A 14,871-nucleotide genomic window follows, 5' to 3' on the forward strand; every position below is an offset into this window, starting at 1 on the left:
ACAACTAAGCAGCTAACTATGTAAATATCTACTAAGTAAAGGAAACAATCGACGATTAATACTCAAATAAATTTCAACACACTGTGTCCAGTCTTAGACTTATCCTAACCCTCCAACAACCAATCATTGTGCCACTAATATCATCCTTACATATTCAAATAGAAGGACTGGCTAAGATTTACGAGACAAGGAGACTGGAGAGTGGCAAATGTTGTGCCCCTTTTCAAGAAGGGCTGCAGAAAAAATGCTGAGAACATAGGCCAGTGAGCTTAACGTTTATAGTTCGAAAATTACTCAAGACTATTCTGAGGATAGGATATACAGGCATTTAGATGGACAAGGGCTGATTAGGCATAGTCAACATGGTTTTGCATGTGGGATGTCATGTCTCACAAATCTGATTGAATTTTTTTGAAAATGTGACCAAAAAGGTTGATGAAGGCAGAGCTGTAGACTTTGTATGCATGGATTCCAGAAAGGCATTCGACAAAGTTCCGCATGGTAGGCAGCTCTCTGGAAGGCTAGATCCCATGGGATTCAAGGAGAAATAGCTGAATGGATAGAAAATTGGCTTCATGGAGGGCTGTGACTAATGGTGTGCCTCAGGGTATGGTACTGGGCCCATTGCTGTTTGTCATCTATATCAATGACTTGGATGAGAATGTACACAGCATGATTAGCAAGTTTGCTGATGACACAAAAGTGGGTGGTATTATAGACAGTGAAGATGATTGTCAAAAATTGCAGCAGGATCTTAAACGGTTAGGCAGGTGGGCCGAGGATTGGTTGATGGAATTGAATGCAAATAAATGTGCGGTGTTGCATTATGGGAGCACCAACATGTCCAGGACCAACACAGTGAATAGTAGGGTTCTGGGGTGTGTTGTAGAGCATATAACCATATAGATGAATGGGATCTCAGAGTGCAGGTACATAGATGATACAAAGTGGCATCAAAGGTAGATGGCATGGTCAAAAATGCTTTTGGCACATTGGCCTCATCATTCAGAGTATTGAGTTTGAAGTACGGAGGTCATGTTGCATAGTATAAGAAGTTGGTAAGGCTGCATTTAGAGTATTACTAGACCAAGTGCAAACCCGCTGAGTCTGTTCCCCCTACACGCAGTTGGCGGCTTCACACGCACACTAACCACCTCACACACACACAGGGGGTGGGAGTGGGTAGAGGGAGGGGTGAGAGTGGGCTAGGGGGAGACAGGGTGGTGTGAGGGGAGGGAGGGGACACCACTGGGTCCCGTCCCTTCAATGTGCTGTTGCGGGGGAGAGGGCTGCAGCTTCACACGCACACTAACCACCTCCCACATTGTTGAGGGGGATGGGGGGGGGTAGGGGGAGACGGGGTGGGGCCACCACTTCCCTTGATATTGTATTAATATTATTCATTGGCTCCTTTTACCCCACCCTATCTCGAGGGCAAAGAGAGTGGGGGCAGAGAAAGAGAGAGAGGGAGAGGGGGGAGGTAGAGGGGAGGGGAGGGAGATGAGGGGTGAGAGGGGGGGGAGGGAGGAGGGGGGAGATGGGATGGAGAGAGGGAGTAGAGAGGGAGGAAGAGGATGCAGTAGAGGGGTGCGGAGAGGGCGAGATAGAGAGGGGGAGGAGAGAGAGGGGTGAGGAAGAAGTGGTGAGGGGTGGGAGTGGGGGGAAAGGCAGAGGGGTTGAAGGGAGGGAGGGAGGGAGGGAGGGAGGGGGAGAGAGAGATTAGATGGGAGAGAGAGAGAGATTAGAGGAAAGAGAGAGAGAGTAGAGGGGAGAGAGTAGAGGGGAGAGAGAAAAGGGGGTGAGTGAGGAGGGAGAGGGGAGGGGGGGGGAGAGTTGGAGGTGAGAGAAGAGGAGAGGGAGAGTTGGAGGGGGAGAGAAGAGGAGGGGAGAGGTAGATGGGTGAGAGGTGGAGGGGGGAGAGAAGAGGAGCGGGAGAAAACAGGGGGTAGAGGTGGAGGGGGAAAGGAGGAGAGGGGTGGTGGTGGAGAGGGGGAGGAGAATAGGAGGTGGAGAGTGTAGGGGAATGGAGGGGGGATAGAGGGGAGGGGGGGCAGAGGGGGGAAGGGGGAGAGAGAGAGGAGGGTGGAGTTAGGGTGGTAGAAGTGAGGGGAGAGGAGCGAGGTGGAGAGAGATTGGAGGGGGAGAGAGAGGAGAGGGAGAGAGTGAAGGGGAAGAGAGGAGGGGGGAGCGAGCGAAGGGGGCCAGAGAAGGGGGAGAGAGAATGTGGGAGAGAGAAGGGAGAACTGAAAGAAATGTTCAGTTATTATCGATTGAAGCATTCTGAAACAAATATGAAACAATCTTACTTAGATGACTTGAAATTAAAGCATATAATTAGTTAATTGCCTAATTGTAGCTAATTACAAAATTCAATTACTAGATCTAAACATCTATCTATTTCTTAAGAATAGATTAACATTTTTTTAATAGCCTACATGTCCAAATAATATTCACACAATAATTCAGAATATAACATAATTTTTAAATCTCATTGTCATGGCCAAATGTCATAGGCCAAATGGAAGGAATTTAATGTTTAATACCTGTAAATTAATGGCCATTTAAATCAGCTTGCGAGTGGGATTTTCTGGAACGGGACCATTTAGAACGTTGAGGCTGCAATGAATTTATACCCCCATATCTACAGCAAATACACTGCCGGTTCTTCAGGGAAAAAATAGTAAGATTAAACGAGAACTTATCAGTTTGAAGTTTGATCTGTATTTTATGAGGAGTTATGATGAAGGATTACGTGAAGAGCCCGCTCAGCACGCATGCGCGGCATACTTCAAAGCAGCGGTGTGGAATCACAGATAGACACAGTTATTGAAATAAACATAGTAAAGAAAAAGAGACATCAGTTATCAGTTTGACCCATATTATTGAGGGTGGGAGCGGAGGGCACGTAATCCCTCACCGCTGCTGCCTCAGGGTCTGGTTCCCAAGCGACATACATAGGTACCTGGTGATTTAGCCTTGATGCAAATAAGTCAATATTTGGCGTGCCATATTGCGTAATAATCTTTGCAAACACTTTGGGGTTCAACATCCATTCGGTGTTGTCATTAAATTTGCGTGTCTGCCGCTGTATTTAGCTTACCTGGCAGGTAAGTTGCTTATAGCCAAATATGTCTTTCGACACACCATTGCCAAATTGTGTTGACCAATTTGTTGCATGATATGGATTTTATGCCGCCCATATGGTTAATGCAGGCCACCACCGTAGTATTGTCTGTTTTTAACCGTACATGCAAGTGATGCATATTGGATGCATATGCTTTTAAACCATAAAAGGCACCCAACATCTCTAGATAGTTAATGCCCAGTGTAAGTAGTAATGATGACTCTAGGTTAGTCCATCTACCACCTGTGCAGGATATGGCGTTAGTCGCTCCCCAGCCTTGAGCACTGGCATCTGTTTGATAAATAAAGTAGGGTTAATGATGATGATAGGGCTGAAACTATGCCAAACATTTTTTGCCCACCACTGTAGTTCTGATATTGCTTTAGTGGGTAATTTCATGATACGATCATAATGACCTGCATGTCGTTTTAGTGCCTGTACCTTTGCTCTTTGTAAGTTTTGATAGTGCAAAGGTCCAAATTGTGTAGCCGGAAATGCTGCTACCATTTTCCCAATTACTCTTGCTACTTGTCGAATAGTTGGTCGCTCGTTGACCATTAAATTGTTGCATGATTGTGCCAATTCAGTTGTTTTGTCTTTTGGCAAAGTTACAGACATGTGGGCTGAGTTAATTGTGAAGCCCAAGTAGTCCATGGTTGTGGATGGTTTCAACTTAGATTTATCTGGATGTAAGACAAATCCCAAGGTTTCGAACAACTGTTTGGTAGCTGACACAGCTGATATGCCAATTCCATGGTCTTGCCTACTATTAAGATATCATCAAGATATGCCATGACCATATGTTTTTGTCTTCTTAATATTGCCAGGGCTGGTTTTAGTATCTTGGTGAATAATCTTGGGGCTGATGTTAATGCCATTGGGTAATGCTTTAAACTGCCATTGCTGCCCCATCCAGGTAAATTTCAGGTATCTGCGATGATCCTTGTGAATGGGTACTGAATAGTAAGCATCTTTGAGGTCAATGCTTGCCATGAAGTATCCTTTGGAAATCAGTTGTTTGGCAGTAACAAACGTTTCCATTTTGAAATGTACATACTTAACAAACATATTTAGTGAAGACACGAAAAGAAGAAGTGAAGTTAAGTCAATGATGATGCGACATCCACCATCTTTTTTAGTTTTAGTGAATATTTTTCTGGTATAAATTGTATACTGTATCCACTAATGCTATTGAGTATATACTTGTCACTCGTGATAGACTCCCATGCTTCCTTAAACAGATGTAATCTCCCCCCTGTTAGTATTGCACCTCTACTTTCTATATGCTGCTAGGAACCAGACCCACCTACCTCCATGGTTATGGGTGTTTCTTCTGTCTCTTCCCAGACCAGCGAGTCTTGCGTGTTGTCTGACATGGCGTTGATGTTTGGGGGTGACGCATTTTCCATGGGGTCCGCTCTGGGCCTTGGTCTAAAAAATACTTCAGGTGGTGATATGCGGACCCCGAGCTTTCACCAATCCCATAGGGTAGACGTCGACTGGTGGACGCGATGGGGTGCTGCTGCTTGGGTATTGTTGTTTTGGGTTTGCTCGTCCTGGGGCCTGCCCTCATGAGACCGAAAGTTTTTTAGAGGCCTCTTCCATATCCTTTACTTTTTTCGTGAGGTCTTTGCCAAAGAACAGTGTGTCTGGCTCAGTGGCTGGGGTTTTGCACAACCCCGCAAATTTTGGATTTAGGGCAGGTCTTATGATTTCTTTACGGAGGTTATTTATCTCGAACTGCGTGTTGCACAACAGTGCGAGAGTTGGTTTGTGGTCATCTCCGTATTGTCCACAGAACGAGCAAATGATGTGATGGCTGACGTCAGGAGCCTGAGGATCCGCTGCAGTTTCAGCTCCTGGTTCCGAATATTTGTCCCGACGTGCCCCCAGATTTGGCTGTTGACAGCCGGCACTTTGAGGGACTCACAGTTTTCAGGAGCTGTGTACAATTCTAAGGCCTCATTAACCACCTTCTCCTGTAGGGGCCTGTTGGAGAGATGGTTAATGCTGGCCGCTAGTTTAGGCACTAATGGCCTTCCTGCACATGGGGCTGCCACGTAGCGGTCCACCACACCCAGCAGCTCTTCCTGGTCCTGCACCCCTTGCATACTCCCGACTTCTTCAGCCAGCATCCCCTCTTCATGACCAGCCCAGTCCTGGTCACCAAAGCTGCCCTCGGGTGAGGAGGAAGCGATGGCCAGTGCACAAGACACTGTGGAGGGAGTGCCTGAACTCCCCCTGCGAGAGCGCCCCTCACGCAGCGAGTCTTGCTGGAGCACCTGCTCCAGGAGCCGCTCCATGCGGCTCTCCCCTGAACGGGTGGTGAGACGTCCCCATCCGACGAATCGGAAACCACCGGCCGGATGCTCTTCCTGGTGGCTATGTAACCAGTCCGCTGCTCAGGCGCTAGCGGGACTGGTCTCGGCCCGGTGTCGGGGATGGCGGAGCGCCGGGTATTTTCGATGGCCAGTGCACGAGGCACTGTGGAGGGAATGCCTGAACTCCCCCTGCAAGAGCGTCCCTCATGGAGCGCTCCTCGCTGGAGCACCTGCTATAGGAGCTGCTCTATGCGGCTCAGGCAGCTGTCTCTCCCCCGAACGGGTGGTGAGACGTCCCCGTCCGACAAGTCGGAAACCACCGGCCGGTTGCTCTTTCTGGTGGCTATACAACCAGTCCACTGCTCAGGCATTAGCGGGACTGGCCTCGGCACGGTGTCGGGGATGGCGAAGCGCCAGGTAAGCGGTCCTACCGCCTGTTGCTGCCCCCCCAGATTGAACGCTCCTCCGTTGGAGTCGAGCGGGGGACAGATTTGTTCAAGAGCCTTTGTTCTCTGCCTGTAAAAGAAAGCAGTAGGTTCTCCTGTGAAAGAAACCCGACCTCAGGGTACTTACCTGACGGTCCGTTCTTTCAATCTTTAGCGGGAGCGCCTGACTCCTGATGCGGCTGCTGTTGCACTGCTGAACGCAATGCCGCGCATGCGTGCTGAGCGGGCTCTTCACGTAGTCACTCACATGACTCCGAAGTAAAATCACCATTTTGCAACTTAAAATGTGAATTAAATACATCTTAAGAAACACTTTTATACATAAAAATAAACTACTTTATTTTACCTGGTCCTCCATAAAATCCGCCCCAGTTGTCGGCTTTGACGGCTTCAGAAGCTGCTTTTAAAATCATTCCAGCGATTAACTTGTCGGGTGAATTTTTTTTTTAAACACACAGAACGGCCGTAGGAATGATTCTTCAGCAAAATCTTGCACTCCAACAAATATAATTCTGGACCAGGTCGGGAAAAAACCCTGTTTTAACCCCGTCCCCCCCCTCTCAAAAGCGCCAAAATCTCGCACATGGCCAGTTGCAGAATTACAGCGCCGCTGAAGGGAAGCTTTGTAACATACCTAATTTGATGGGATACGTTGGTTGGTGTGGGCAAGTTGGGTCAAAGGCCCTGTTTGGTGGTCTTGTACCCTCCTTGAAGTGGTAGGAAACGGCAATTGAATTTGGTGGCCTTGCACCGCCTGAAACGGTATGAAACTTCCCCTGGTGATTGGTGTCCTTCCTCCCTGCCTGAAACGGTATGAAACTGCACTAGAGTTTGTTTGTCCCCTAATATGAGGAAAGACATTCTTGCTATTGAGGGAGTGCAGCGTATGTTTACAAGGTTATTTCCTGAGATGGCGAGATTGTCATTAGCTGAGAGAATGGAGCAGCTGGACCTGTACACTCTGGAGTTTAGAAGCATGAGAGGGTATCTCTAGTACACTCTGGAGTTTAGAAGCATGAGAGGGTATCTCTTTGAAACATATAAGATTGCTAAGGGCTTGGACATGCTAGAGACAGGAAACAAGTTCCTGATGTTGGGAGAGTCCAGAACCAGGGGCCACAGTTTAAGAATAGGGAGTAAGCCATTCAGAACGGAGATGAGGAAACGCTTTTTGTCACAGAGAGTGATAAGTCTGTGAAATTCTCTGCCTCAGAGGGCAGTGGATGCAGGTTCTCTGGATGCTTTCAAGAGAGAGCTAGATAGGGCTCTTAAAAATAGTGCAGTCAGGGAATATGGGGAGAAGGCAGGAATGGGGTACTGATTGGGGATGATCAGCCATGATCACATTGAACGGCGGTGCTGGCTCGGAGGGCTGAATGGCCTATTCCTGCACCTATTGTCTATTGTCTATTGTTTGGTGGCCTTGCATCCTGCCTGAAACTGTATCAAGAGTTCAAGTGTTCAAGAGTTCAAGAGAGTTTATTACGTGTCCCTGATGGGACAATGAAATGTATGCTTTGCTTCAGAACATAGTAGGCATTGACTATAAAACAGATCAGTGTGTCCATATACCATTATATAAATATATATACACATGAATAAATAAACTGATAAAGTGCAAATAACAGATAATGGGCTATTAATGTTCAGAGTTTTGTCCGAGCCAAGTTTAATAGCCTTATGGCTGTGGGGAAGTAGCTTTTCCTGAACCTGGTCGTTGCAGTCTTCAGATAGTAGGGAGATGAGTGTGTGGCCAGTATGGTGTGGGTCCTTGAAGATACTGCCAGCCTTTTTGAGGCAGCAACTGCGATAGATCCCCTCGATGGTAGGGAGGTCAGAGCCGATGATGGACTGGACAGTGTTTTACTACTTTTTGTAGTCTTTTCCCCTCCAGGGCGCTCAAGTCGCCGAACCAAGCCACGATGCAACCGGTCAGCATGCTCGCTACTGTGCACCTGTAGAAGTTAGAGAGATTCCTCCTTGACAAACCGACTCTCCGTAATCTCAGGAAGTAGAGGCATGATGTGCTTTCTTAATAATTGCGTCAGTGTTCTCAGACCAGGAAAGATCTTCAGAGATGTGCTCGCCCAGGAATTTGAAGCTCTTGATCCTTTCAACCATCGACCCGTTGATATAAACGGGACTGTGGGTCCCCATCCTACTCCTTCCATTATGAAACTGCACTTGAGTTTGGTGCCCTTGCACCCTGACTGAAACGGCATGAAACTGCACTTGAGTTTGGTGGCATTGCACCCTGCCTGAAGTAGCATGAATCTGCACTTGAATTTGGTGGCCTTGTACACTGTTTGAAGTGGCATGAAACTGCACTTGATTTTGGTGGCCCTGCACCCTGCGTGAACTAGCATGAAACTGCACTTGAATTCGGTGGCCTTGCACCCTGCTTGAACTGGCATGAAACTACACTTGAATTTGGTGGCCTTGCACCCTGCTTGAAATGGAATTTCAAGGAATAGCCGTGAGTCAACTGCCAGCCCACCAGCCATGAGTGAGTGAGCTGCCAGCACAACAGGCTTGAGTGACTGAGCCACCAGCCTAAAAATCCATTTGGCCCACAATGTCCATACTAGCCCTCTGGAAACCAGTCCATTCAGCCCACAACACCCATACTAGTGCTCCAGAAAGCCCCCCCCCCCCCCCCCCCCCCCCCCCCCCCCCCCCCCCCCCCAATTTGCCACCAATATTGGAATTGGTGGAGAGGTGGAAAATTGTGCAGGGGGACCAGCCCTCCAGTGTGATGCTGGGACCCAATGGGTCCACTTAGTCTAGTTATATTAATATTATTCATTTGCTCCTTTCACCCCATTCACTCATGCATAGCCCCCAACTCTCAAGCACGACTAGAGAGGGAGATGGAGGGGGGCAGAGTGGTTGGGTCAGTCATTTCAGGTGTGACAGAGGTTCACCCGCACCTCTTCCAACCTCATCTATTGCATCCGCTGCTCTAGATGTCAGCTGGTCTACATCGGTGAGACCAAACGTAGGATTGGCAATCGTTTCGACGAACACCTCCGCTCAGTCCGCATTAACCAACCTAATCTCCCTGTGGCTCAGCACTTCAACTCACCCTCACATTCCAAATCCGACCTTTCTGGCCTGGGCCTCCTCCATGGCCAGAGTGAGCACCACCAGAAATTGGAGGAGCAGCACCTCATATTCCACTTGGGCAGTCTGCACCCCAGTGGCTTGAAAATTAACCTCCAATTTCCGGTAGCACTTGTTGTCTCCTCCCATTCTCAGCTCTACCTCATCCATCTGGCCCAACCCCCTCCTCCCCCCCTTTTCCTTTCTTCCCCCCCCCCCCCCCCCCCCCCCCCCCCCCCCCCCTACCCCCCCCCCCCCACCCCCCCCCCCTCACTCTCCCCCCCTCTCCTCCCCCCCTTCCCCCCCCTCACCCTCCCACACTCCCCCCCCCCCCCCCCACCCCCCTCCACCCCCCCCCACCCCCCCCACCCACCACCCCCCACCCCATCGACATCCTGATCGCCGAGCGCAATGCACACGAACATGACTCAAACCTGAAACAGGTTCTGGATCGTGCCAGGGAGGTAAATCTCAAACTCAACCCTCTCAAGTGCAGGTTTCGGGTCGACAAAGTGACGTGTTCACCAACAACGGACTTAAGCCAGACCCGCCTTAAACCATTTCCATCAATGAAATGCCAGCACCTACAGACATGACTGCTCTACAACGATTCTTAGGCATGGTAAATTACCTGGGAAAATTCATCTCAAACCTCAGCGAGCTATCAGCCCCGCTGTGACAACTGACGCACAAGGATACTCACTGGTCCTGGCACCAACACCAGCAGAGGACATTTGAAACCCTCAAACATCTGTCTTGCGCCCCAACCATCGTATACTTCGATGCCAAGATACTCGTCACCCTCACCTGTGATGCCTCCCAGTATGGACTGGGCGCTGCTTGCCTACAAGATTACGGAAAGGGCTCCAGACCAGTTGCCGATGCCTCCCGCACCATGACCGACACTGAACAGCGCTACGCTCAAATCGAGAAGGATCTACTCACGGTAACTTTTGCCTGCAAGAAATTCAAGGACTTTATCTTTGGGAACCCGATCACAGTTGAAATTGATCACCAGCCCCTGGTCAGTATCCTCAATAAGCCGATCCACATGGCATCAGTGCGCTTAATGATGATGGAACTACAGAGATATGACAGAGACTAACCTACAAACGTGGTAAGGACATGGACTTAGTTGACACCCTCTCACGGGCACCTTGCCCAACCTGCGAAAAATACCTGTCCGATGATGAGCGTGAGGAGTACATGGTTATGATGGCCTCTTGCCTCCCATCCGCTGGTTTAGACATCCTAGTGTCACAAACAGCTGCAGACAATACACTACAATTGCTGGCCACTATCATCCGCTGGCCAGGTAAACAGCACCACCTGCCACAACGCAGAACCACGCTCGTACTTGGTCAGTATTGACAACGGCATTTATCGGCGAACCCGCCAACACCTCCTTCCGGTTAATGAACAGGCACCTCCACGTCCTTACCTGGACCTGCCTGCCGTTCTTCCCTCACGCTCTGCGAATGCTGTGTCAGCGATTCCTCTACCGGTGCCGGTGCCATCCCTGCCTTCCCCGGAGCCCCAATCTCCACCAGTGTCTTCTCCTCCGCGTTCACCCAATAAGGGACTTGCTTCCCCAGCGAAGAATGAGGTGTCTGCTGGAGGTTATTATCGTACACGTGCAGGTCGTGTCTGCAAACCAAACCCTCTAATTGGGAAATTTACTGGCTATACCTGAACTGTGCATGACCTGTTTAGTTTTATGTGCTCTCATACACAGTAAAATAATAAATGCCGCACCTTATACTGGTATTTTATATCTGCTCCACTAACCACTACATATGCTTTATTTCTTTAAGAGGAAAGATGTAGATTAACCCTTATTAATTCATGCCATTTATAACCTTCACCACACATATGTGCATGCCACCCATTACATGGTATTAAAGTATTACACAAAGACTCTCTCTCTCTCTCTCTCTCTCTCTCTCTCTCTCTCTCTCTCTCTCTCTCTCTCTCTCTCTCTCTCTCTCTCTCTCTCTCTCTCTCTCTCTCGTGAAGCCAGACGTGAGCAGCTGGCTGTTTGAATGATCCTGTTTACTTAATGGAATAAAGTTGGATTTCACCATGTGTGTGTATTTCATATGGGTCGCCGATAAATACGGGGTAGAGAGGAAGGGGTAGAGAGGAGTAAAGTAGATGAGCTTGAGGCTCAGTTAGAGGTTGGTAGATATGACATTGTGGGGATTACTGAGACGTGGCTGCAGGAGGATCGGGTATGGGGACTTAATACTTAGGGTTATACATCCTATAGAAAGGGCAGGTGGATGGGCAGAGGACGGGGGTTGTTCTGCTGGTGAAGAATGGAATTCAGTCCCTTGCGAGCGAAGACATAGGGACTGACGAGGTAGAGTCACTGTGGATTGAGTTGAGGAATTGTACAGGCAGGAAGACACTAATTGGTGTTATCTACAGACCCCCAAATAGTAGCCCGGATGTAGGGTGTAAGTTGCAAGCAGGAGTGAAAACTGGCATGTAACAAAGGTAATGCCACTGTGGTGATGGGGGATTTCAATATGCAGGTAAACTGGGAAAATCAGGTTGGTCAGGACCCCAAGAAAGTGAGTTTGTAGAATGCCTCCGAGATGGATTCTTAGAGCAGCTTGTAATGGAGCCGGCCAGAGAAACGGCAATTCTGGATTTAGTTTTGTCCAATGAACCAAATTTGATAAAAGAACTCATGGTAAAGGAACCGTTTGGAGGTAGTGATCATAGTATGATTAGATTTAATCTGCAATATTAAATCACGTGGCAGTGATGCAGTTCAACAAAGGGGGCTATGAAGGCATGAGAGAGGAGCTGGCCAAGGTAGACTGGAAAGGGATACTAGGAGGAATGACAGTGGAACAGCAATAGCAGGAATTTCTGGGCAAAATCTGGAAGACACATGATCATTTCATTCCAAAAAGGAAGAAAGATTCTAAGGGGGGTAGGAGGCAACCGTGGCTGACAAGAGAAGTTAGGGATAGAATAAAACTAATGAAAAGATGTATAACACAGCAAAGAGTAGCCGAAAGCCAGAGGTTTGGGAAACTTTCAAAGGACAACAGAAGGAAACAAAACGGGCAATACAGGCTGAAAAGGTGAAGTACGAGGGGAAGCTGGCCAGGAATATAAAGAACAGTAAAAGCTTCTTTAGATATGTTAAGGGAAAAATAATAGCAAAGTCAAATCTGGGTCCCTTGAGAACAGACAGAGGTGAAATTATTATGGGGAACAAGGAAATGGCAGAAGAGTTCAACAGGTACTTCGGATCTGTCTTCACTAAGGAAGGCACAAACAATCTCCTAGAAGTACTGGAGGGCATAGAATCAAAGGGGGTCGAGGAACTGAAATAATTTTTCATTAGGCGAGAAGTAGTATTGGGTAGGCTAATGGGACTGAAGGATGATAAATCCCCTGGGCCTGATGGTCTGCATCCCAGGATTCTTAGGGAGGTAGCTCTTGAAATAGTGGATGCATTGGTGACCATTTTCCAATGTTCAATAGATTCAGGATCAGTTCCTGTGGATTGGAGGATAGCAATGTTATCCCACTTTTCAAGAAAGGAGCGAGAGAGAAAACGGGGAATTACAGACCAGTTAGCTTGATTTCGGTGGTGGGAAAGATGCTGGTCAATTATTAAAGAGGTAATAATTTGGATAGCAGTAAAAGGATTAGTCCAAGACAGCATGGATTTATGAAAGGGAAATCATGATTGACTAATCTTCTGGAATTTTTTGAGGACGTTACAAGTAAAATTGATGAAGTGGAGCCAGTGGATGTAGTGTATCTACACTTTCAGAAAGCCTTTGATAAGGTCCCGCACGGGAGACTGGTGACAAAAATTAGAGTACATGGTATTGGAGGTAGGGTGTTGACGTGGATAGAATATTGGTTGGCAGACAGGATGCAAAGAGTAGGAGTGAATGGGTCCTTTTCAGGATGGCAGGCAATGGCGACTGGAGTGCCGCAAGGCTCGGTGTTGGGGCCGCAACTGTTTACCATATTTATTAATGATTTGGAAGAGGGAATTAGGAGCAACACTAGCAAGTTTGCGGATGACACAAAGCTGGGTGGCAGTGTGAACTGTGAAGAGGATGTTAGGAGGTTGCACGGTGACCAGGACAGATTGGGTGAGAGGGCAGATGCAGTATAATATAGATTAATGCGAGGTTATCCATTTTGGTGGCAAAAATAAGGGAGCAGATTATTATCTCAATGGGGTTAGGTTAGGTAAGGGGGAGGTGCATCAAAACCTGTGTGTCCTTGTACACCAGTCACTGAAAATTGGCGTGCGGGTAGAGCAGGCATTGAAGAAAGCTAATGGAATGTTGGCCTTCATAACAAGAGGATTTCAGTATAGGAGTAGAGAGGTTCTTCTGTAGTTGTATAGGGCTCTGGTAAGACCACATCTGGAGTATTGTGTATCATTTTGGTCTCCTAATTTGTGGAAGGACATCTGATTAGGAACAGTCAACATGGATTTGTGCCTGGAAGGTCATGTTTGACTAATCTTCTTGAATTTTTTAAAGATGTTACTCGGGAAATTGATGAGGGTAAAGCAGTGGATGTTGTGTATATGGACTTCAGTAAGGCCTTTGACAAGGTTCCTCATGGAAGGTTGGTTAAGAAGGTTCAATGGTTGGGTATTAATGGTGGAGTAGCAAGATGGATTCAACACTGGCTGAATGGGAGATGCCAGAGAGTAATGGTGGATGGTTGTTTGTCAGGTTGGAGGCCAGTGACGAGTGGGGTGCCACAGGGATCTGTGTTGGGTCCACTGTTGTTTGTCATGTACATCAATGACCTGTATGATGGTGTGGTAAATTGGATTAGTAAGTATGCAGATGATACTAAGATAGGTGGGGTTGCGGGTAATGAAGTAGAGTTTCAAAGTCTACAGAGAGATTTATGCCATTTGGAAGAGTGGGCTGAAAGACGGCAGATGGAGTTTAATGCTGATAAGTGTGAGGTGCTACATGTTGGCAGGACAAATCAAAATAGGACGTACATGGTAAATGGTAGGGAATTGAAGAATGCAGGTGAACAGAGGGATCTGGGAATAACTGTGCAGAGTTCCCTGAAAGTGAAATCTCATGTAGATAGGGTGGTAAAGAAAGCTTTTGGTGTGCTGGCCTTTATAAATCAGAGCATTGAGTATAGAAGTGGGATGTAATGTTAAAATTGTACAAGGCATTGGTGAGGCCAATTCTGGAGTATGGTGTACAATTTTGGTCGCCTAATTATAGGAAGGATGTCAACAAAATAGAGAGAGTACAGAGGAGATTTACTAGAATGTTGCCTGGGTTTCAGCAACTAAGTTACAGAGAAAGGTTGAACAAGTTAGGGCTTTATTCTTTGGAGCGCAGAAGGTTAAGGGGGGACTTGATAGAGGTTTTTAAAATGATGAGAGGGATAGACAGAGTTGACGTGGAAAAACTTTTCCCACTGAGAGTAGGGAAGATTTAAACCAGGGGACATGACTTGAGAATTAAGGGACTGAAGTTTAGGGGTAACATGGGGGGGAACTTCTTTACTCAGAGAGTGGTGGCTGTGTGGAATGAGCTTCCAGTGAAGGTGGTGGAGGCAGGTTCGTTTTTATCATTTAAAAATAAATTGGATAGTTATATGGACGGGAAGGGAATAGAAGGTTATGGTCTGAGTGCAGGTATATGGGACTAGGGGAGAATATGTGTTCGGCACGGACTAGAAGGGTTTAGATGGCCTGTTTCCGTGCTGTAAATTGTTATATGGTTATATGGTTATATCCTTGTGATTGAGGCAGTGCAGCGTAGGTTCACAAGATTGATCCCTGGGATGGCAGGACTGTCATATGAGGAAAGATTGAAAAGACTAGGCTTGTATTCACTGGAGTTTAGAA

This window comes from Leucoraja erinacea, chromosome 19 (genome assembly GCF_028641065.1).
Source record: "Leucoraja erinacea ecotype New England chromosome 19, Leri_hhj_1, whole genome shotgun sequence".
Lineage (NCBI taxonomy): Eukaryota > Metazoa > Chordata > Chondrichthyes > Rajiformes > Rajidae > Leucoraja > Leucoraja erinaceus.